At 44.0% G+C, this 22,351-nt stretch overlaps 1 protein-coding gene and 1 long non-coding RNA gene across 2 annotated transcripts in view; one reads left to right on the forward strand and one right to left on the reverse strand.

The window, feature by feature from the left end:
* ELAPOR2 (endosome-lysosome associated apoptosis and autophagy regulator family member 2) overlaps positions 1–22,351 on the reverse strand; it is a 550,871-nt gene that overhangs the window by 58,482 nt on the left and 470,038 nt on the right. The window lies entirely within an intron of this gene.
* LOC144815544 (uncharacterized) lies at positions 1,220–6,812 on the forward strand. Its single transcript, XR_013606924.1, has 5 exons — positions 1,220–1,353; positions 1,546–1,702; positions 2,030–2,137; positions 2,615–2,722; positions 3,410–6,812. It is a non-coding gene; the product is annotated as an uncharacterized LOC144815544 (long non-coding RNA).

Below are 22,351 nucleotides of genomic sequence, written 5' to 3' on the forward strand. Positions count from 1 at the left end.
AATCAAGTCTACAGGACTATAAATAAGCACTGGAAGATCCTCAGACTGGACCCGGATCTGGATCCTTATCTGACTAATAAGCCAAAGATTGTCTATAGAAGGGGTAAAACTCTCAGGAACCTCATAAGTCCATCTATAGTCAGCAATGTTACTCAATCCAGTACTACCAACATATGGTTCCCCAATAAACCGAAGGGGTTCTTCAAATGTACCCAATGCTGTGTATGCCAATTTGCCGATGATAAAAAGAAGCTCTTTAAATACAACACTCAAAAAACTCATCACATTAATCAGTTTATTAACTGTAACACCAAATTTACTGTTTACTGTATAATCTGCAAATGTGGCCAAATTTATGTTGGTAGCACCACACGACCCCTCAAAGAAAGGATACAGGAACATGTACGAGCTATCCGTAATGGCAACAAGAGCTACCCTCTGGAAGTCCATTATAATGTAGTCCATACAGAATCTGAAATATTAGCGATCAAATTTCATGGTATTGCTGAGGTAAAAGCCAATCCTAGAGGAGGGGATAGAGTGGCTACATTAAGAAAATTGGAATCCCAGTGGCTGATCAAATTGAGGGCAGTTGATAGGGGACTAAACACAGATCGCGAATTACATGTGTTTCTTAAGGAATGAATTTATCAAGCTATGAAAAAAGCACTTTCTAACACATGATATTATTGTTGATACTGTGGGTAATGTTGTCCTTCTATCATTAATCATCTGGCATTATATATATAACTATATATTAATCATTAATAAACAGAAAATGTTTTGTCCAAGACCACTCTAGTTGGTCGCCGTTTGTGTCCTGTTTCTGAACTGTCGAGACTGTACTGTCCTTCCTTTTTATGGACATGTTGCCAGTATAATTGTACATAGGTTTGCCTACTTCGCATTCGTGTCCTCTCCACACATATACATCCTCTTTTGACAGCTGTTCTTATTGTTCAGTTTATTACAGTCGAGTGGTTTTCTATTTATTTACAGAAACCCTCCACTTACATTATTCTTAAATTCCCTAAAATACCTATTGGGAATGGGTGTGATGAGGATGTCATGAGAACAGCCTGTGTCATTTAATATAATATACAATCTATCTCGAGTTGGAACTCATTAGTAACATTCCAAGATGGCCGCCGTCTTGTTTTGTACAATGCTAGACAGTTTGGTCTGTTCTCGATTTCCATTATTCTACTCCCGGCCCAGTGTCCACACCTGAATTTCATTTGGCTGTTTCCCGCGCTGTCTACTCTTAGGCATGCATATATTGCTGCCGTTCTCCAAACAAACTTGCTGCTACGAGCGACCAGACGGGTCACGAGCGCTGTTGCGACTATACGGGTAAGCTGAGTTATTGTGTGTCTATCTTGCATTTGATGTGGATGTTATGCATCCACTACATTGCGCGAGTTTCCCACCTAAAAAATGCTTTGGGTCTGGGAGCACTCTGCATGTTAGCATACTTTTCTGTGGCATTACCATTTTGATTTATTAAATCTTGTTTGTCTATCTTTTTTATTCTCTTGCTTTCAGATTGTAACTTACCATGGTTGCGAACGTGGCCAATTACTTGTCCATGAGCTAGTGTATACTACGTGCTCACTCTTAATTATTGGACTCGCTTTGACATGGGCTCTGTCTTGTAATTTTGGATCTTGACAGCCTTGAATTGAACCCACCTTTGCCTACGGTGAGCCCTTTTTTGTATTGTCATTTTGTCTCAGTATTCCGCTATTATTTCGTATCCTGTGTTTTCATAGGTTACTTACTGCTATACTCGCTTTCGGCACACATGTTAAATTGCTTCACCAGATACGACCATAATATTTTCATCGCATGTTGCTCTGGTAACCCATTTGGATAAATGATTTGGCCTTTACACTTCTTCCATACTGTGACATACTTAGAGGCTCTGGCTCCAATAGGCATTTATTTTGTAGCGTTGTTAACTAGTTGCCCAGTCTATAATAATAGTCAATACATATTATACATTTATTCATGTATTCTCTTTACTTAGATACTTCTACTCATTTATAATAGACGTTACGTTTGCGAAGAGGACTGTGATGGCTTACTTGCTATAGTGAATGGAATTCGTTGCTTCACGCTATTCACCAACTTTGGGGTGAGCGATATTTATATATTACTCTTCTTAACACCTGATTGTGTTGTCTTCGGCTTGACTCACACAGATCTAGACCTGTATATTGATACTTAGTAATTGTGCCAGTTTGTTTTATCATTCTGTTATTATTTTGCATTATGTGCTGCATAAGCGCCAAGAAACCGCTCGGTGGACGTTGCGCTCTACAAATGTTTTAAATTAGAAAGTAGATAAGGTCACTTACTGCTTTACTCGTTTTCGGGACTCATACTATATTGCTCTTTTAGATAGGACTGCAATATTTAATTCACGATAAGTTACTCTGGTGACTTAATTGCGAATACCATCACGCTTCTGTACTATTTTCATACTGTGATATACTTATAGACTGTGGCTCAAACAGGCATTTATGCTATGGCGTTGTTAACTTGCTACCCAGTCTATAGTAACAGTTAACATATGGTGTTTACACTCCCATTTATATTTTTTCTCACTCAGATATTTTTGTGCACTAACAATACACGTTATTTTGGCAAAGAGGACTGTGAGGATATACTTGCTAAGGTGAATGCAATTCGATGCTTCACGCTACTCTACAACTTTGGGGTGAGCAATACTGGTATATTAATTTTATCATCTGATTGTGTTGTCCTCGGCTTGGTTCACATAGACCCAGACCCTGATATTAATATTCAGTGCCCGTGCCAATTTATTCTTATACTTTATTCGTTTTGACTTCACTGTATCCTGTATGGTGTTCAGTCTATCCCGCAAACAGTTTCTCTCAGTGACACGGATGGCTTCCATCTTGATGGTGGTCTTGTTCAATATGGAACCCTATTTTGGGTTTAGTTTTCTCATATCTATTAAGAACATTTTTTTTACTCTTACCCTTTGCCCCCCTAGGCAGTTTATTATCTCACTATTCATGTATATAATGTGTTGTTTTTACCTTCTGAAGTGGATCACTAACGCCGCCCTATTGTTTTCTATTGTGGGTGTTTTTTGATCTATTTACAACAATCGTTCAGTTATTAATGATTTTGCTGCAGTTCAGAATGTCTTTTATGTATTCAATTATAAGTCTGATCTTATTTCCCTTAAAAGGTTCTTGTACGTACTTGCATTATTATTCACAATACTTAGAGATTGTTAACACTTCTGTACTGCATATTATGAAACACCTATTTTGTTTGACCACGTGCTGTATATATTATGTTACTGTATTTTTGTATATAATATGTGTTCATAAATGGATTGTAATATATATATTCTATTTTTAATTATTCCTAGCCTTGATGAAGTCTCTGTGGGAGACGAAACACGTGTTGGCGATGTTTATGCTGGGAAAATCTGCATTTTATGAATTTTGAATTTTGAATAAAGGAGAATAACCAAAACAACGTTACTTGAAGAGGATCTCTTTTTGACTATATTGGATTATGACTTACCCTTATATTGCTTTAATCTTGTGTATAAATCTCATTAGTGACAATAGTTCAATGCTTTATTCATGCAACACATACTAAGAATGAAATAACCTAAATAATGTTGGTGTGCTGTAATTAGAACCTCAACATTTTTTTGTAACAGTATTTCCGGTTGCAATTCTCGTGCACTGATAACAGCACCTTTAGGTAGTAGGTGCTTTGAGTTTCTTGAGCACCCATTGTATACAATTATTGATTGTCATTTTGTTCACTTATAACGCGTAATTCTCTTAATCATATTAGTATTAAGATTTTCAATCGAATGTTGCGGACTTTTTCCATTTTGGACACTACTACCTTTGTATGTTAAAATACTCCATGGACATGGTGGTGGGGGGCGCAAGTAGTTCAACAACCAACCTGGTCCAGCAGGCAAATACTTGCCTAAGATGGAGCAAATCAAAGTTCCTTATAATCATCTTCTGCCAGTCTAGTATATTTGTCCTAAATTTGGTAAGGAGAAGGTTCCAGCCTGGTACCTAATGGACACATATGGTGGTCGGTGTTTCTTTTTCTCTTTATGGAACAAGGGATGGCAAATGAGGACAAAAAAAAAGCATTCTACAGAAGTATTAGGAGGCCAAGAAAATGATATGCAAATGACATGAATGTTTACACATTTATAACTTCATGGACTTCATGGGTAGTCACAAATATTTACAATGCCTTTGCCACACGTATCCACACATATCAGTACTTCGAAGCTTATACAGTAATGAACCAGATAGAATTGACAGTACAGAGAACGCCCACTTTTTCCAGAGTGTATGCCAAGAAGTATGCCAGGGGATATGCATGTGTTTTTGATCCTGCACTCATTGCTTTCCTTACAGCAAATGGAGATTTGATAACATTGTGTTTTGCCCTAATTTTATTATGTCGTTTTGCATCGTGCTGTACATTACTACATTGACACCCCGAAATTATTGGGCCCCTCCATTTGACCAACAAGTACTAAGGTTAATTCTGATGTTGTTGCCTGCCTTTCTTTCTTTCTTTCCTATGCTTGAAGGACCTTGACTGCATTACATTTGCATTGTATTTTAATTGTATTTATATAGTGCTTCATAACCCTGACAACTAAAACACCTGAGTTTATTTTCAGAAGTGTAACACCTCTCTCGGAGAATGTCACGGATGAAATTGTGAGTGTCTGTTGAATTGCCTCTATTAGTAGTGAGTTGATGCTGTGTGTGGCGATCAGAGTTCTGCTTTTATGCTTTGTCACTGCAACTCAGCAAGAAATGAAGAAAAGAATAGTGACACACAGTTTTGTTTTTACATGAATGGGTGCAAAGGGTGTCAGTGCAATGTGGGCTGTGTGGAAAAAAGCTTTTTATTTTGTGGATATAGCAGGCACTTCTCAAACCGTGTTTCCCCGAGTGTCTAACTGCACATAGGATACATAGTATTTATTGTGTAGGAGAAAAGTGTGAGAATAGACCTGTTCATGCCAGCAGTTACCCGACATCTTCAAGTCATTTGTTTCCCACAATTTACACCACATTGAGTAAGGACCATAAGAAGTGAACAGAGGTGAAGGATGCTACCCACGGAGGGGTGCCACCTTCAATTGGTTAAAGTATGTGGAGTGGAGATGAAACAGAAATGACAGAAAAGCAACTCTGATGTTGTTGCCTGCCTTTCTTTCTTTCTTTCCTATGCTTGAAGGACCTTGACTGCATTACATTTGCATTGTATTTTAATTGTATTTATATAGTGCTTCATAACCCTGACAACTAAAACACCTGAGTTTATTTTCAGAAGTGTAACACCTCTCTCGGAGAATGTCACGGATGAAATTGTGAGTGTCTGTTGAATTGCCTCTATTAGTAGTGAGTTGATGCTGTGTGTGGCGATCAGAGTTCTGCTTTTATGCTTTGTCACTGCAACTCAGCAAGAAATGAAGAAAAGAATAGTGACACACAGTTTTGTTTTTACATGAATGGGTGCAAAGGGTGTCAGTGCAATGTGGGCTGTGTGGAAAAAAGCTTTTTATTTTGTGGATATAGCAGGCACTTCTCAAACCGTGTTTCCCCGAGTGTCTAACTGCACATAGGATACATAGTATTTATTGTGTAGGAGAAAAGTGTGAGAATAGACCTGTTCATGCCAGCAGTTACCCGACATCTTCAAGTCATTTGTTTCCCACAATTTACACCACATTGAGTAAGGACCATAAGAAGTGAATAGAGGTGAAGGATGCTACCCACGGAGGGGTGCCACCTTCAATTGGTTAAAGTATGTGGAGTGGAGATGAAACAGAAATGACAGAAAAGCAACTCTTAGGAGATGGAATTATACACCCATCCATGATATATTGTCTGAAGACTCCACCCCGAACGGTAGGGAGGAACACATCATAATGGCCGTTATACAGCCATCCATAATATATATTCTGATGGGTTCATCGTGGAATGACAGAGAAGCAGTCCACAGTGTATGGATAAGGAGGGCACCAATGGGCTGACGAGGAGCAACTCATAAGAATGAGCATCATATTACCAGTCAAGGTGTATGCCCGAGGCATCCACCCAAGAGAGGTAAAGGAGCAACCTTAAACCAATCAACCATGCTGCATGCCTGATCGCTCAGCTCAGACAGTAGATGGGTAATCAATAACAAAGCCATCATACAGCCCACCATAGTATATGCAAAGGACAATTCAGGTAAAGTGCACACCTTGCAAAAGTGAATGAATTGACAAAACACAGGTTGGCCAACTGGGATAAATGATATAGATTAAAATGAAAGGTGATTGTGTGAAGCTTTCTAAAACATCATACCGTTTCTCTGTATCCTCGGGGGAATCGAAACCAGTCAAAGACAATATACAAAATTGTCAAAAAATAAACATAGCAAATCACCTTTGTCTACAATCCTAGATAAGTAGTTATTTCTGATGTTAAATGAGAAGGACCCTTGAAATTAAATTATGTTTATATGTGCAAGGTTTAAATGTGGTGGTGCTTTGCAGTGTATATCACCTTGTGGACCACATGGGAACCTCATTCACGATACTTACATACTATCCCAGCAACACTGCTTAATGAGTGAGACAGTGAGTGAGTGGAACTTAAGTGCCTCTGTTCTGGCAATACTGCATTTCTTTTGTTGCAGCTCATACATGTTTCGGCACTTATCCGGTGCTTTTCAATCTGCCTTTGTTTTTTTCAAAATATAACTATTTTGCCTCTTTCCATCCACCAGGTAGAATGTCGGGTCCTTGAACTGTGCTGCTAATGTGCAGTGAGCATAGGATCACACAGTGCGTCAGAGTCTAGTCAGACTGTGTCTGGGTGCCTATAAACTTGTATATAGCTCAGCTAATAAACCTTAAACTAAGGACTGCAGTACCCGCTTGAAAGGAGATGATGAAAATACCATATGATGAGTTATGCACTCCAGTGGACGACCTGTGAATGTGTGACTGACCTTTTATACTTTTTCCCTATGGAGGTCTGTTTGTTTTGTTAGGACATCACTGTAAAATCTGTTTATTTTAAGCATTGCATTTTATTTAAGACCTACCACTTGTAAAGTTCTGCATGGCACAGCATTGAGAAGTAATTATTGGAATTATAGCCACCATTTCCTTGCATTTATAGCGTGTTTTACTAGAACAGTTTCAAGCCAGAGTTTTAACAGGTATAACCACACGCATTTGTGGGAGTTGTTTTCTTTTTCTCAATTTAAATGCATTCGAAACTGGGCTGAAGCTAGCATAATCTGTGTTTACACTGTCCTCCATCTCAAATTACTGTCGTAGTATACCATGTGGTGCCTAGCATTACTGGTTCTTGTTCTATATAAAGAAGTGTGAGTGATCTATATTAATTAAAAAGCATTCCCAGAGACTTCTACCAGCACCGTACTTAATCAAGGACATTAACCTGTCCAGGCTATTGGTATACAATATATCAACTAGTATGCTTGAATGAGACTGACTAAATCCAATGTAATAATACTGCTATGAGAGAATCCCCTAATATATTCTGTAGTAAAATGGTTCCTCTTGCTTGTTCCCCATTGGTGCACTTCCTGAGTACCATGTATCTCTGTAAGATATATATGAAAGTCTTGGACTAAAGTCCTATAAAAGGATGTGCATTTCTCTGTACCCCGAAACGACCGATTTCCCACCTTTAGAAGGTGAATCATTGCCGGACTTTCTGTAGCATTTTTCTGGTTTCTTTATACTTCTGAACTGTTAGCTGTGCAGCTAATCTTATTGATTGCATATTTCACCTATTTTGCCTATGTGTCTGTCATTTTTATTAGAATGCCAGAGTATAGATTATTGAAATTGATCTCATATATATTTTTGATGAGTCCACTCAAGGGGTACCAAAGTCCATATCGGGACTAAACCACTCCCGGTCCTAGCTGTTGGCGTGCTTGATCATTTAAGACAGGTTAGCGTGCCGATAGATGTGGTAGCAGAGGTGTTTTCAATTGAATCTGACCAGTTATTGACAAACTAATTAGCTATAGAACAGAGTACTGCATCTTCACGGTCCAGACGGTCTCACCCAATCTCCCCACCCCGAGATTTAAATAGTTCCAGTCCCAAACGATTCCTGGTTCCAGGACATAAATTGGATTCGAGGGTGCAATAGTTATTGATGGTATTCTTTGATTTTTGTTTTTAAATTGACAAATGTAAGACCTGTTATACACATGGTATAGATCTAAAGAGAGGTACCTCACGCTACAGTTCGTAACAATTGAACTTGCCTGCTAAGGTGAGGTGTACTGTGGGGCACTGTCAGCTACACTAAGATAAGGATGGTATCTTTTCTTGCACAATTGTACTAATTTAACCCTGTGGCAGCTCATTCCTTAGTGCATGGGAACAAACGCGTTGAGTACATTGACTTTTGCAGGTCGAGGGTCTAGTGATTTTTTTTTTATTTTTTTTTTTATAGTTTTATAGAGCGTGAACCAGACCCGTGAGGGTATCAGAGCGCTATACAGGATTAAGGGGTAGTATACAAGCTTAGGGACAGGGGGATCCATTGGGACAGGTAGGGGGTGCATTATACAAGAAAAACAAACTGTACGTTTAAAGTCCAGGTTACAAGATATAAAAATTAATACAAGTCGAAACAATATACAAGAAGGTATGCAGTCTCAAGTCTAGGTGGGATGTCCAGGAGTGCAGAATAGGTACCCTCCGTCTAAGCCAGTGATATTGCCGAGGTGGAGAGTTGGGTAAGTCACTGCGGTAATTGTAAAGTATTTGTAAGGCGAGCTATTTTCTCATTAAGAAGGTTTTGGTTTCCTTCTTAAAGTGTGCCAAGGACGGAAGTCTTCTGATGGAAGGTGGGAGAGAGTTCCAGATTCTTGGGGTGGCCCCAGAAAAGGCCCGATTGTAGGTTTTGTTCTTCCGGAAGCATGCTGGTTGCAGCAGCATGTCTTTGGCAGATCGAGAGTTTCTGGCTCCTCCGGATAACACGAGTTTTTGTGCAAGAAATGAAGGGGAATTGGAGAAAAGGTCTTTGTGAGTAATGCAAGCCAGTTTAAATTGGATTCTGGACTCTAGGGGAAGCCAGTGCAGGGCTTTGAGGTGGGGGGAGATGTGGTTGAATTTCCTTGAACCAGTACGGAGTCTGGCGGCAGTGTTGAGGCAGGCTTTCAAAGGTGCCAGGGAGTTCTTGGGTAGCCCTGCAAGAGTAGAGAATCCATATTCTAGTCTGGAAATGACTAGTGCCTGAGGTGCTGTTTTAAGGTCGGCCACATTGAGGAAGGGTTTGAGGTTTCTTAAGTAACTCAGATGGAATCTGGCTGTTTTGGCCATCGAGTTTATATGGCTGCCCATGTTCAGGCTGCCGTCAAGGGTTATTTCAAGAGATTTGGCTGAGTCAACAATAGTAGGAGGGCAGTTTAGCGCTGAGATGGTCTTGATCCATTCCTGGGTGTCTGGATTGGGTTTGGGTGGGGAGATCAGGAGAAATTCTGTTTTACTTGTGTTGAGTTTTAGCTGGTTGGCGGTGAGCCAGTGGACTGTCCGCTTCAGGGCCTCGTTCAGGGAGAGAATGTCCTCAAGGGAAGAGATTTTTATGTAGATCTGAGTATCGTCAGCGTACGTAAGGTATGAGATGTTGGCGGCACGTAGCACCTCGGTGAGAGGTTCAAGGTAAAGGTTGAAGAGGGTAGGGGAGAGGGTTGATCCTTGGGGAACTCCAACCGTAACCGGCGAGGGGGCGGATAGATTACCGTTGATGAGGACTCTCTGTGAACGGTTCTGTAGGAAGGATCTAAGCCATTCAAGGACCGTGCCATTCAACCCCATCCTAAGTTTGAGATGTTCTAAGAGAATTTCGTGGTTATCCGTATCAAAGGCACAGGATAGGTCTAGGAGGATTAGGAGACAAGATTTGCCTTGGTCGAGGGCTTGGAGGGCGTCATCCACTATGTGGAGGAGGGTGGTTTCCGTGCTGTGACCAGGTCTGAACCCTGATTGGAAGTCATCAAGCAGGTGAAAGTTGTTGATGTGTAGGCTTAGCTGCTGTTGCACACATTATTCCAGAACTTTGGCAAGGAGAGGGATGTTGGATATGGGCCTATAGTTCTAGGCAGAGGCAGGGTCCAGCGTTTTTTTTTAGGATGGGGATTACTTGGCCAGCTTTGAGCGAGCCGGGAATTGAGCCTTGTAGGAGAGAGGCGTTGATTATTGAGGCCCAGGACGGGAAGATGGCCTGAGAGGCGCCAGTTAGAGGGAAGAGGATCATTGAAGTGAATGTTCGGTTTTAAGGAGGCAAGACTTTTCGAGATACAAAGTTCATCATAGGTTTTAAATTCAGACCAGTGCGCTAGGTTTTTGGGTGTGGTTTGGGAGGACAGCGCAGAGAGAGAAGGTGGAGCAGGGGGATTTTGGCTTTGGTTGTAAGTAGCGGATTTAAGTTCATTTCCAAGGGCTGTGATTTTGTCGCAGAAGAAGGAAGAGAATTCCTCGCTTGATATTAGGGGTTTGGGTGTTTCTTTGGTGGTTTTCACTAGTTTGTTGGATTGGTATTTGACCAAGTCGAACAGCTTGCGAGATCGATTTTTGGTATTCTCTAGCTCAGATCTGAAGAATTCTTTTTTAGTATTGAGGATTTTCTTATTGTAGCCATTTCTGGCCTGGCGGAGAAGTTTTAGATGTGCTGCTGAAGGGTGTTGTTTTCAGTTTCGCTCAGTCTGTCGAAGGTATCTCCTCTCCTTTTGAGAGATCCGCTGAACCAGGGGTTCGGTCTTTGACCTGGGTTCTTTTTAGTTTTAGTCATGCCAGGTGATCGAGAATGTCGGATATGGTTGAGGAGTAATGAGTCGCTAGGTTGTCAACCGAGATGCACTGAGGGGGCGGGGGGAGGTCAGACACACAACGCGCTGCCAATTTCTCATGGTCAAGGTTCTTAGTGTCTCTAACCCATCTTTTGGGAATCACAGGTTGAGGTGTCCATGTTTTGTGGGTGCTGGGCAAGAGGAAGATGATGGCGTGGTGGTCAGACCAATCGCAGGGGTCAATAGAGAGAAGTTTGACCGCTGATTCCTTAGCAATGATCCAGTCTAGAGTGGCGCCTTTCGAATGAGTAGGGAGGGAGCAGGTTTGGGTAAGGGCTTGATCGGCCAAGAAGTCTCTGATGGTATTGACCTGAGGGTCCTTAGGATCGTTCCAATGTAGGTTAAAGTCGCCAAGGAAAATGTCATTAGAGTTTGGAGAAACCTTGGCTGTGATGATTTCCATGCGGAGGTCCGTAAAGGAGTCGTTCTTGCCTGGGGGGTGGTAAAAGATGTGAAGTTTGCACAGCTGAGACTTGTTGTTGGAGATAGAGAGCACAAGGTATTCGCAGGAGTCTTTGGGGTCCACTGGCAGTTCCGTAACAATGAGGTTGGACTGGTGGATACAGGCAATGCCACCCCCTTTTTTCTTTGGGTGCCTATCCAACCTCACGATGTTATAGTTGGGCGGGACTAAGAGGCCTAGGTAGGGTGATGAGGAATCCTTGAGCCAGGATTCAGTCAAGATCGCTAGGTTCGAATTATGACTCAGAATGAGGTTGGCTACATCAGATGCATGCTTTACAGCTCATCGGCAATTTATTAGGAGGCCGGCTAGGGAGGGGTAGGAGTGATTGTCAAGGGTAGCAGCGGCGGTGGGAATTTTAGTTAGGTTGCTGTTGACCACCCCTCTGGTGCGGATGGTAGCAGATCTGTTAGGGTTGGTTGTAACCGTACAGATAGGATGTTCTTCCCTCAGGTGTAAGGGGCGTGGGGTTGTCAAGGCAGAGTCGTAACTAGTGAGACGGTCAGCCACTTCTTCCTCTGTGAGTTCAGAGGAATTGGTCGTGCCAGGGGTGGTTTTTCTAGGTGTGGAGTAGAGCAAGAATTTCCTTCTCCGAGAAGTGACAAGGTTGTTTGCATGGGCGCATGTGTCTTAGGGATAGGGGTAGAGTGTGAAGGATGGGCTTCATGAAGGGAATGTCGGTCGTATTCTGTGAGAGCCTGAGATTCGAAAAGGAGAGTTAGGTGATGTGAAGGAGGTGCATTAGGTCCAGAATGGATTTGTGGATGCTCTGTGTTAATTCGGAGGATCTGCGGTGCAGATTATCAAGCTCTCTTAGAGAGGTATGTTCTAGCAAGCAGGGGGATGGATGCAAGGGGGCGTTTCTGTTAGTATGTACTGGTGGCCTAGAGGTGGGTTTCCGCGGACGTTCAGCGTCCCCATGAGAGGGATGATCATGTGGACAGGGGTCGAAGGGGTGAGGGCGATTACATCTGATTGGTTTTGCAACCTGGGTTTGGGGCTTAGTCGATCAGTGTGCTGGGCCATGTTAGGGTTTTGCATACAAGTGTTGTAGGCCCTAGTGGGAGTGTCAGTAGCCCGGCGAGTGGAGTGATTATGTGGGCAGGAGGTTAAGGGTTTCAGGACACCTCTGGTGGGTAATATTCTCGCTATTGTAGAGATTTTGGACTAGTGAAAGCATGCAAATGGGGAGAATCATTGTGAATGGTTCTGGAAAATCTAGCAGTATTCGGGCATTGCGTCATCAAGGTACAGCACAGGGATTGGCTGGCAGGTGCCGTAGTCATGCTGTGATAAGGTCACCTTTGATAGAGGCACACTGGTATTGGTCAAGAGAACATGTGTCCCTTAGTGCAGAGTAAGTGAGCAATTGAAATCGAGAGTTACTGAAAGCATGCCAGAATGAGAAACCCCATGTCAAAGAAGGTGAAAGCCCTAAATAAGGAGGAGTATGCTCCCCCAGAATACACACGAGCAAGGGAAATGGCAGCCAATAAAGGATTATACATGTGCATATAGGTTAGCCAATGGCACAAATACACATCCAAAGATGGAGAATTATGATTCCCACTAAGCTGGACCTTTCAAATCCCTCAAATAGAGAATCTGAGTCGATAAATCTATGACTTAAAGCCGCAGCCTAGAACCATACAATTTGAAGCTTAAATTCTTTGGGAACAAATGGCAAGTAAAAAAAAAAGAATTACATTTTAATTAAAAATCCACAATATGACTCACTCATGTAGAAGCGTGCAGGATGAGGATAAGTAGAGAAGGTGGAGGGAAGAAATCATTGAAACTGTTGGGACCTATCTCCTGATAGAAAGCAAAGTGGGGGAGAGGGGAAAAACCCAAAAGGGAAACAAACACAGAGTGACGAGGACGTCATCATAGACGAGCTCCTAAGCATTTGACCACAACCATACAATGCCGCAGCTGTGTCACAGCCCCAGCAGTAACTAAAACTGGGACGGTCACAGAATCCCCTCCAGAAGCTTGCACACCTCCAGGCTATACAGAAACTGCTGACTCATCCTTTGTTCAGATCCCTGAGCCTGTGGCATAAGGGCATTACCCTTGTCAAGTACAGCAATTGCTTCCCCAGTTGAGACACTTGTTAGTACTCTACTGAGTCTACCTTTTCCAAGTGTACCTCAGGACCCTGCACCAAGACCCAGTGTGATGCCATTAGGACCCCCGCAAGGACAGTGTTTGAGAAGCAGTGCGATGGGAGGACAGACCACTTTTACAGCTGTGCCAGTTAACCTGACAGGCACAGGCCAAACTCCACAGCGTCTTAATGTCGCTAAGATGAAACCTGAATTCGTAAATATTATTAGTGGAAATGTGGGCAATGGATTTCCTAGGGCATTACATTGAGAGTGATTTGCCCTAAATGAGCAAGGAAGCAGTGAGTGGCAAGGGAGGTGTATATAGGGATGGAAAAGGTGGCGGATGGGTGCAGAATTGAAATAACTTTGCGAAAGAAGTTGCAGAAGAAGGCTAGGATGGCAATGGGTGAGAAAGAGCTAAAGCTGCTGAAGATGAGAGGTTAAGGAATCATGTAAGGATATTAGAGTGGAGTGAAACTGAAAAATTCAAGGAGCTGTGGCCCATGAAGGAGAAGGTTAACCCCTTCCGCACTCATGACGAGCTGAGCTTGTAATGAGTTGTGCCGCTCGCACGCTCATGACGAGCTCAGCTCGTCATGTAACGCGGTAATTTAAAAAACGCAGCGGTAAAACCGCTAGCGCGCATGCGGTTAAGGTGAAGCAAAAGAAAGAGCGCAAAGGAAAATGTGGAAGGAGCTACGGAGGAATGCTAAAGGAGTATCCTTTGAGAGAAGTGCAGAGAGGAGCATACGTACATGTCCCATTGTCCCAATCAGATATTTTATATTTTACAATTTCACTCCCAAAACTTAGAGAGACTCCTGACAATTGGTACACACAGATGGAGCAGATTGTGACCATTTCCAAAGTCTTGTGGGAAGAGCTGAATGTGTTATTTGAGGTGGTGTTCCCCGTTCTGTGGGCAGAATGTAAGAGGGAAGTTGATTGGTCGACACAAGAGCCCCCTAGCTTGGTAGCGACAAATGCACCTTAGCTAATAGTCAAAAATAAGAGCCTAAAGAGTTGGTGCATGCCTACTTTGAAAAATTGCTGCAGGTGTACAGGGAGCACAGCGGAAAGAACGATCTGCTGGGGGATAACATGGGAATGTTTCTTGCCTCCTTTGTGCAGGGCCCAAGATCAGCAACCAGATTATCCAAATTGTCGTCTTCTCGCGGAGCAAATCAGTTGATGAGATCCTGCAATACGCAAGACACTATAGTGACACGTTGGAAGCCATGCGAAAAGGGCTTAAGGAAAAGTATATGATAGCCCAACCCAGTAGCACAAAGTGGGGTGACAAAGGGATTTAAAGTTCCAGTTCAAGGAACCGAAGTAGATACCAGTTACAGGACGGCAATGCAAGGAGTTTCCCTGATATTTGGTGGAATGGGAAGAGTGCATGGGAACAAACGCGTTGAGTACATTGACTTTTGCAGGTCGAGGGTCTAGTGATTTTTTTATTATTTTTTTTTTTATAGTTTTATAGAGCGTGAACCAGACCCGTGAGGGTATCAGAGCGCTATACAGGATTAAGGGGTAGTATACAAGCTTAGGGACAGGGGGATCCATTGGGACAGGTAGGGGGTGTATTATACAAGAAAAACAAACTGTACGTTTAAAGTCCAGGTTACAAGATATAAAAATTAATACAAGTCGAAACAATATACAAGAAGGTATGCAGTCTCAAGTCTAGGTGGGATGTCCAGGAGTGCAGAATAGGTACCCTCCGTCTAAGCCAGTGATATTGCCGAGGTGGAGAGTTGGGTAAGTCACTGCGGTAATTGTAAAGTATTTGTAAGGCGAGCTATTTTCTCATTAAGAAGGTTTTGGTTTCCTTCTTAAAGTGTGCCAAGGACGGAAGTCTTCTGATGGAAGGTGGGAGAGAGTTCCAGATTCTTGGGGTGGCCCCAGAAAAGGCCCGATTGTAGGTTTTGTTCTTCCGGAAGCATGCTGGTTGCAGCAGCATGTCTTTGGCAGATCGAGAGTTTCTGGCTCCTCCGGATAACACGAGTTTTTGTGCAAGAAATGAAGGGGAATTGGAGAAAAGGTCTTTGTGAGTAATGCAAGCCAGTTTAAATTGGATTCTGGACTCTAGGGGAAGCCAGTGCAGGGCTTTGAGGTGGGGGGAGATGTGGTTGAATTTCCTTGAACCAGTACGGAGTCTGGCGGCAGTGTTGAGGCAGGCTTTCAAAGGTGCCAGGGAGTTCTTGGGTAGCCCTGCAAGAGTAGAGCATCCATATTCTAGTCTGGAAATGACTAGTGCCTGAGGTGCTGTTTTAAGGTCGGCCACATTGAGGAAGGGTTTGAGGTTTCTTAAGTAACTCAGATGGAATCTGGCTGTTTTGGCCATCGAGTTTATATGGCTGCCCATGTTCAGGCTGCCGTCAAGGGTTATTTCAAGAGATTTGGCTGAGTCAACAATAGTAGGAGGGCAGTTTAGCGCTGAGATGGTCTTGATCCATTCCTGGGTGTCTGGATTGGGTTTGGGTGGGGAGATCAGGAGAAATTCTGTTTTACTTGTGTTGAGTTTTAGCTGGTTGGCGGTGAGCCAGTGGACTGTCCGCTTCAGGGCCTCGTTCAGGGAGAGAATGTCCTCAAGGGAAGAGATTTTTATGTAGATCTGAGTATCGTCAGCGTACGTAAGGTATGAGATGTTGGCGGCACGTAGCACCTCGGTGAGAGGTTCAAGGTAAAGGTTGAAGAGGGTAGGGGAGAGGGTTGATCCTTGGGGAACTCCAACCGTAACCGGCGAGGGGGCGGATAGATTACCGTTGATGAGGACTCTCTGTGAACGGTTCTGTAGGAAGGATCTAAGCCATTCAAGGACCGTGCCATTCAACCCCATCCTAAGTTTGAGATGTTCTAAGAGAATTTCGTGGTTATCCGTATCAAAGGCACAGGATAGGTCTAGGAGGATTAGGAGACAAGATTTGCCTTGGTCGAGGGCTTGGAGGGCGTCATCCACTATGTGGAGGAGGGTGGTTTCCGTGCTGTGACCAGGTCTGAACCCTGATTGGAAGTCATCAAGCAGGTGAAAGTTGTTGATGTGTAGGCTTAGCTGCTGTTGCACACATTATTCCAGAACTTTGGCAAGGAGAGGGATGTTGGATATGGGCCTATAGTTCTAGGCAGAGGCAGGGTCCAGCGTTTTTTTTTAGGATGGGGATTACTTGGCCAGCTTTGAGCGAGCCGGGAATTGAGCCTTGTAGGAGAGAGGCGTTGATTATTGAGGCCCAGGACGGGAAGATGGCCTGAGAGGCGCCAGTTAGAGGGAAGAGGATCATTGAAGTGAATGTTCGGTTTTAAGGAGGCAAGACTTTTCGAGATACAAAGTTCATCATAGGTTTTAAATTCAGACCAGTGCGCTAGGTTTTTGGGTGTGGTTTGGGAGGACAGCGCAGAGAGAGAAGGTGGAGCAGGGGGATTTTGGCTTTGGTTGTAAGTAGCGGATTTAAGTTCATTTCCAAGGGCTGTGATTTTGTCGCAGAAGAAGGAAGAGAATTCCTCGCTTGATATTAGGGGTTTGGGTGTTTCTTTGGTGGTTTTCACTAGTTTGTTGGATTGGTATTTGACCAAGTCGAACAGCTTGCGAGATCGATTTTTGGTATTCTCTAGCTCAGATCTGAAGAATTCTTTTTTAGTATTGAGGATTTTCTTATTGTAGCCATTTCTGGCCTGGCGGAGAAGTTTTAGATGTGCTGCTGAAGGGTGTTGTTTTCAGTTTCGCTCAGTCTGTCGAAGGTATCTCCTCTCCTTTTGAGAGATCCGCTGAACCAGGGGTTCGGTCTTTGACCTGGGTTCTTTTTAGTTTTAGTCATGCCAGGTGATCGAGAATGTCGGATATGGTTGAGGAGTAATGAGTCGCTAGGTTGTCAACCGAGATGCACTGAGGGGGCGGGGGGAGGTCAGACACACAACGCGCTGCCAATTTCTCATGGTCAAGGTTCTTAGTGTCTCTAACCCATCTTTTGGGAATCACAGGTTGAGGTGTCCATGTTTTGTGGGTGCTGGGCAAGAGGAAGATGATGGCGTGGTGGTCAGACCAATCGCAGGGGTCAATAGAGAGAAGTTTGACCGCTGATTCCTTAGCAATGATCCAGTCTAGAGTGGCGCCTTTCGAATGAGTAGGGAGGGAGCAGGTTTGGGTAAGGGCTTGATCGGCCAAGAAGTCTCTGATGGTATTGACCTGAGGGTCCTTAGGATCGTTCCAATGTAGGTTAAAGTCGCCAAGGAAAATGTCATTAGAGTTTGGAGAAACCTTGGCTGTGATGATTTCCATGCGGAGGTCCGTAAAGGAGTCGTTCTTGCCTGGGGGGTGGTAAAAGATGTGAAGTTTGCACAGCTGAGACTTGTTGTTGGAGATAGAGAGCACAAGGTATTCGCAGGAGTCTTTGGGGTCCACTGGCAGTTCCGTAACAATGAGGTTGGACTGGTGGATACAGGCAATGCCACCCCCTTTTTTCTTTGGGTGCCTATCCAACCTCACGATGTTATAGTTGGGCGGGACTAAGAGGCCTAGGTAGGGTGATGAGGAATCCTTGAGCCAGGATTCAGTCAAGATCGCTAGGTTCGAATTATGACTCAGAATGAGGTTGGCTACATCAGATGCATGCTTTACAGCTCATCGGCAATTTATTAGGAGGCCGGCTAGGGAGGGGTAGGAGTGATTGTCAAGGGTAGCAGCGGCGGTGGGAATTTTAGTTAGGTTGCTGTTGACCACCCCTCTGGTGCGGATGGTAGCAGATCTGTTAGGGTTGGTTGTAACCGTACAGATAGGATGTTCTTCCCTCAGGTGTAAGGGGCGTGGGGTTGTCAAGGCAGAGTCGTAACTAGTGAGACGGTCAGCCACTTCTTCCTCTGTGAGTTCAGAGGAATTGGTCGTGCCAGGGGTGGTTTTTCTAGGTGTGGAGTAGAGCAAGAATTTCCTTCTCCGAGAAGTGACAAGGTTGTTTGCATGGGCGCATGTGTCTTAGGGATAGGGGTAGAGTGTGAAGGATGGGCTTCATGAAGGGAATGTCGGTCGTATTCTGTGAGAGCCTGAGATTCGAAAAGGAGAGTTAGGTGATGTGAAGGAGGTGCATTAGGTCCAGAATGGATTTGTGGATGCTCTGTGTTAATTCGGAGGATCTGCGGTGCAGATTATCAAGCTCTCTTAGAGAGGTATGTTCTAGCAAGCAGGGGGATGGATGCAAGGGGGCGTTTCTGTTAGTATGTACTGGTGGCCTAGAGGTGGGTTTCCGCGGACGTTCAGCGTCCCCATGAGAGGGATGATCATGTGGACAGGGGTCGAAGGGGTGAGGGCGATTACATCTGATTGGTTTTGCAACCTGGGTTTGGGGCTTAGTCGATCAGTGTGCTGGGCCATGTTAGGGTTTTGCATACAAGTGTTGTAGGCCCTAGTGGGAGTGTCAGTAGCCCGGCGAGTGGAGTGATTATGTGGGCAGGAGGTTAAGGGTTTCAGGACACCTCTGGTGGGTAATATTCTCGCTATTGTAGAGATTTTGGACTAGTGAAAGCATGCAAATGGGGAGAATCATTGTGAATGGTTCTGGAAAATCTAGCAGTATTCGGGCATTGCGTCATCAAGGTACAGCACAGGGATTGGCTGGCAGGTGCCGTAGTCATGCTGTGATAAGGTCACCTTTGATAGAGGCACACTGGTATTGGTCAAGAGAACATGTGTCCCTTAGTGCAGAGTAAGTGAGCAATTGAAATCGAGAGTTACTGAAAGCATGCCAGAATGAGAAACCCCATGTCAAAGAAGGTGAAAGCCCTAAATAAGGAGGAGTATGCTCCCCCAGAATACACACGAGCAAGGGAAATGGCAGCCAATAAAGGATTATACATGTGCATATAGGTTAGCCAATGGCACAAATACACATCCAAAGATGGAGAATTATGATTCCCACTAAGCTGGACCTTTCAAATCCCTCAAATAGAGAATCTGAGTCGATAAATCTATGACTTAAAGCCGCAGCCTAGAACCATACAATTTGAAGCTTAAATTCTTTGGGAACAAATGGCAAGTAAAAAAAAAAGAATTACATTTTAATTAAAAATCCACAATATGACTCACTCATGTAGAAGCGTGCAGGATGAGGATAAGTAGAGAAGGTGGAGGGAAGAAATCATTGAAACTGTTGGGACCTATCTCCTGATAGAAAGCAAAGTGGGGGAGAGGGGAAAAACCCAAAAGGGAAACAAACACAGAGTGACGAGGACGTCATCATAGACGAGCTCCTAAGCATTTGACCACAACCATACAATGCCGCAGCTGTGTCACAGCCCCAGCAGTAACTAAAACTGGGACGGTCACAGAATCCCCTCCAGAAGCTTGCACACCTCCAGGCTATACAGAAACTGCTGACTCATCCTTTGTTCAGATCCCTGAGCCTGTGGCATAAGGGCATTACCCTTGTCAAGTACAGCAATTGCTTCCCCAGTTGAGACACTTGTTAGTACTCTACTGAGTCTACCTTTTCCAAGTGTACCTCAGGACCCTGCACCAAGACCCAGTGTGATGCCATTAGGACCCCCGCAAGGACAGTGTTTGAGAAGCAGTGCGATGGGAGGACAGACCACTTTTACAGCTGTGCCAGTTAACCTGACAGGCACAGGCCAAACTCCACAGCGTCTTAATGTCGCTAAGATGAAACCTGAATTCGTAAATATTATTAGTGGAAATGTGGGCAATGGATTTCCTAGGGCATTACATTGAGAGTGATTTGCCCTAAATGAGCAAGGAAGCAGTGAGTGGCAAGGGAGGTGTATATAGGGATGGAAAAGGTGGCGGATGGGTGCAGAATTGAAATAACTTTGCGAAAGAAGTTGCAGAAGAAGGCTAGGATGGCAATGGGTGAGAAAGAGCTAAAGCTGCTGAAGATGAGAGGTTAAGGAATCATGTAAGGATATTAGAGTGGAGTGAAACTGAAAAATTCAAGGAGCTGTGGCCCATGAAGGAGAAGGTTAACCCCTTCCGCACTCATGACGAGCTGAGCTTGTAATGAGTTGTGCCGCTCGCACGCTCATGACGAGCTCAGCTCGTCATGTAACGCGGTAATTTAAAAAACGCAGCGGTAAAACCGCTAGCGCGCATGCGGTTAAGGTGAAGCAAAAGAAAGAGCGCAAAGGAAAATGTGGAAGGAGCTACGGAGGAATGCTAAAGGAGTATCCTTTGAGAGAAGTGCAGAGAGGAGCATACGTACATGTCCCATTGTCCCAATCAGATATTTTATATTTTACAATTTCACTCCCAAAACTTAGAGAGACTCCTGACAATTGGTACACACAGATGGAGCAGATTGTGACCATTTCCAAAGTCTTGTGGGAAGAGCTGAATGTGTTATTTGAGGTGGTGTTCCCCGTTCTGTGGGCAGAATGTAAGAGGGAAGTTGATTGGTCGACACAAGAGCCCCCTAGCTTGGTAGCGACAAATGCACCTTAGCTAATAGTCAAAAATAAGAGCCTAAAGAGTTGGTGCATGCCTACTTTGAAAAATTGCTGCAGGTGTACAGGGAGCACAGCGGAAAGAACGATCTGCTGGGGGATAACATGGGAATGTTTCTTGCCTCCTTTGTGCAGGGCCCAAGATCAGCAACCAGATTATCCAAATTGTCGTCTTCTCGCGGAGCAAATCAGTTGATGAGATCCTGCAATACGCAAGACACTATAGTGACACGTTGGAAGCCATGCGAAAAGGGCTTAAGGAAAAGTATATGATAGCCCAACCCAGTAGCACAAAGTGGGGTGACAAAGGGATTTAAAGTTCCAGTTCAAGGAACCGAAGTAGATACCAGTTACAGGACGGCAATGCAAGGAGTTTCCCTGATATTTGGTGGAATGGGAAGAGAACAAGATAATATGCCAAGGACCAGAATAAGTGCCCTAAAGATGTTTACCCCTTGTCACATTTGCAAAAATGTGGGTCATAGGAAGTGGGAGTTTCATTACATCCTGATCAGATCACAACTGACACCCAATCCGCAAGTCTTGTGGAGCAGGGAGAGCTTCCCTCCAGAAGCTTGCACACCTCCAGGCTATACAGAAACTGCTGACTCATCCTTTGTTCAGATCCCTGAGCCTGTGGCATAAGGGCATTACCCTTGTCAAGTACAGCAATTGCTTCCCCAGTTGAGACACTTGTTAGTACTCTACTGAGTCTACCTTTTCCAAGTGTACCTCAGGACCCTGCACCAAGACCCAGTGTGATGCCATTAGGACCCCCGCAAGGACAGTGTTTGAGAAGCAGTGCGATGGGAGGACAGACCACTTTTACAGCTTTGCCAGTTAACCTGACAGGCACAGGCCAAACTCCACAGCGTCTTAATGTCGCTAAGATGAAACCTGAATTCGTAAATATTATTAGTGGAAATGTGGGCAATGGATTTCCTGGGGCATTACATTGAGAGTGATTTCCCTAAATGAGCAAGGAAGCAGTGAGTGGCAAGGGAGGTGTATATAGGGATGGAAAAGGTGGCGGATGGGTGCAGTATTGAAATAACTCTGCGAAAGAAGTTGCAGAAGAAGGCTAGGATGGCAATGGGTGAGAAAGAGCTAAAGCTGCTGAAGATGAGAGGTTAAGGAATCATGTAAGGATATTAGAGTGGAGTGAAACTGAAAAATTCAAGGAGCTGTGGCCCATGAAGGAGAAGGTTAACCCCTTCCGCGCTCATGACGAGCTGAGCTTGTCATGAGTTGTGCCGCTCGCACGCTCATGACGAGCTCAGCTCGTCATGTAACGCGGTAATTTAAAAAAACGCAGCGGTAAAACCGCTACCGCGCATGCGGTTAAGGTGAAGCAAAAGAAAGAGCGCAAAGGAAAATGTGGAAGGAGCTACGGAGG

Source organism: Lissotriton helveticus, chromosome 1_1 (genome assembly GCF_964261635.1).
Source record: "Lissotriton helveticus chromosome 1_1, aLisHel1.1, whole genome shotgun sequence".
In the NCBI taxonomy this organism is placed as follows: Eukaryota; Metazoa; Chordata; class Amphibia; order Caudata; family Salamandridae; genus Lissotriton; species Lissotriton helveticus.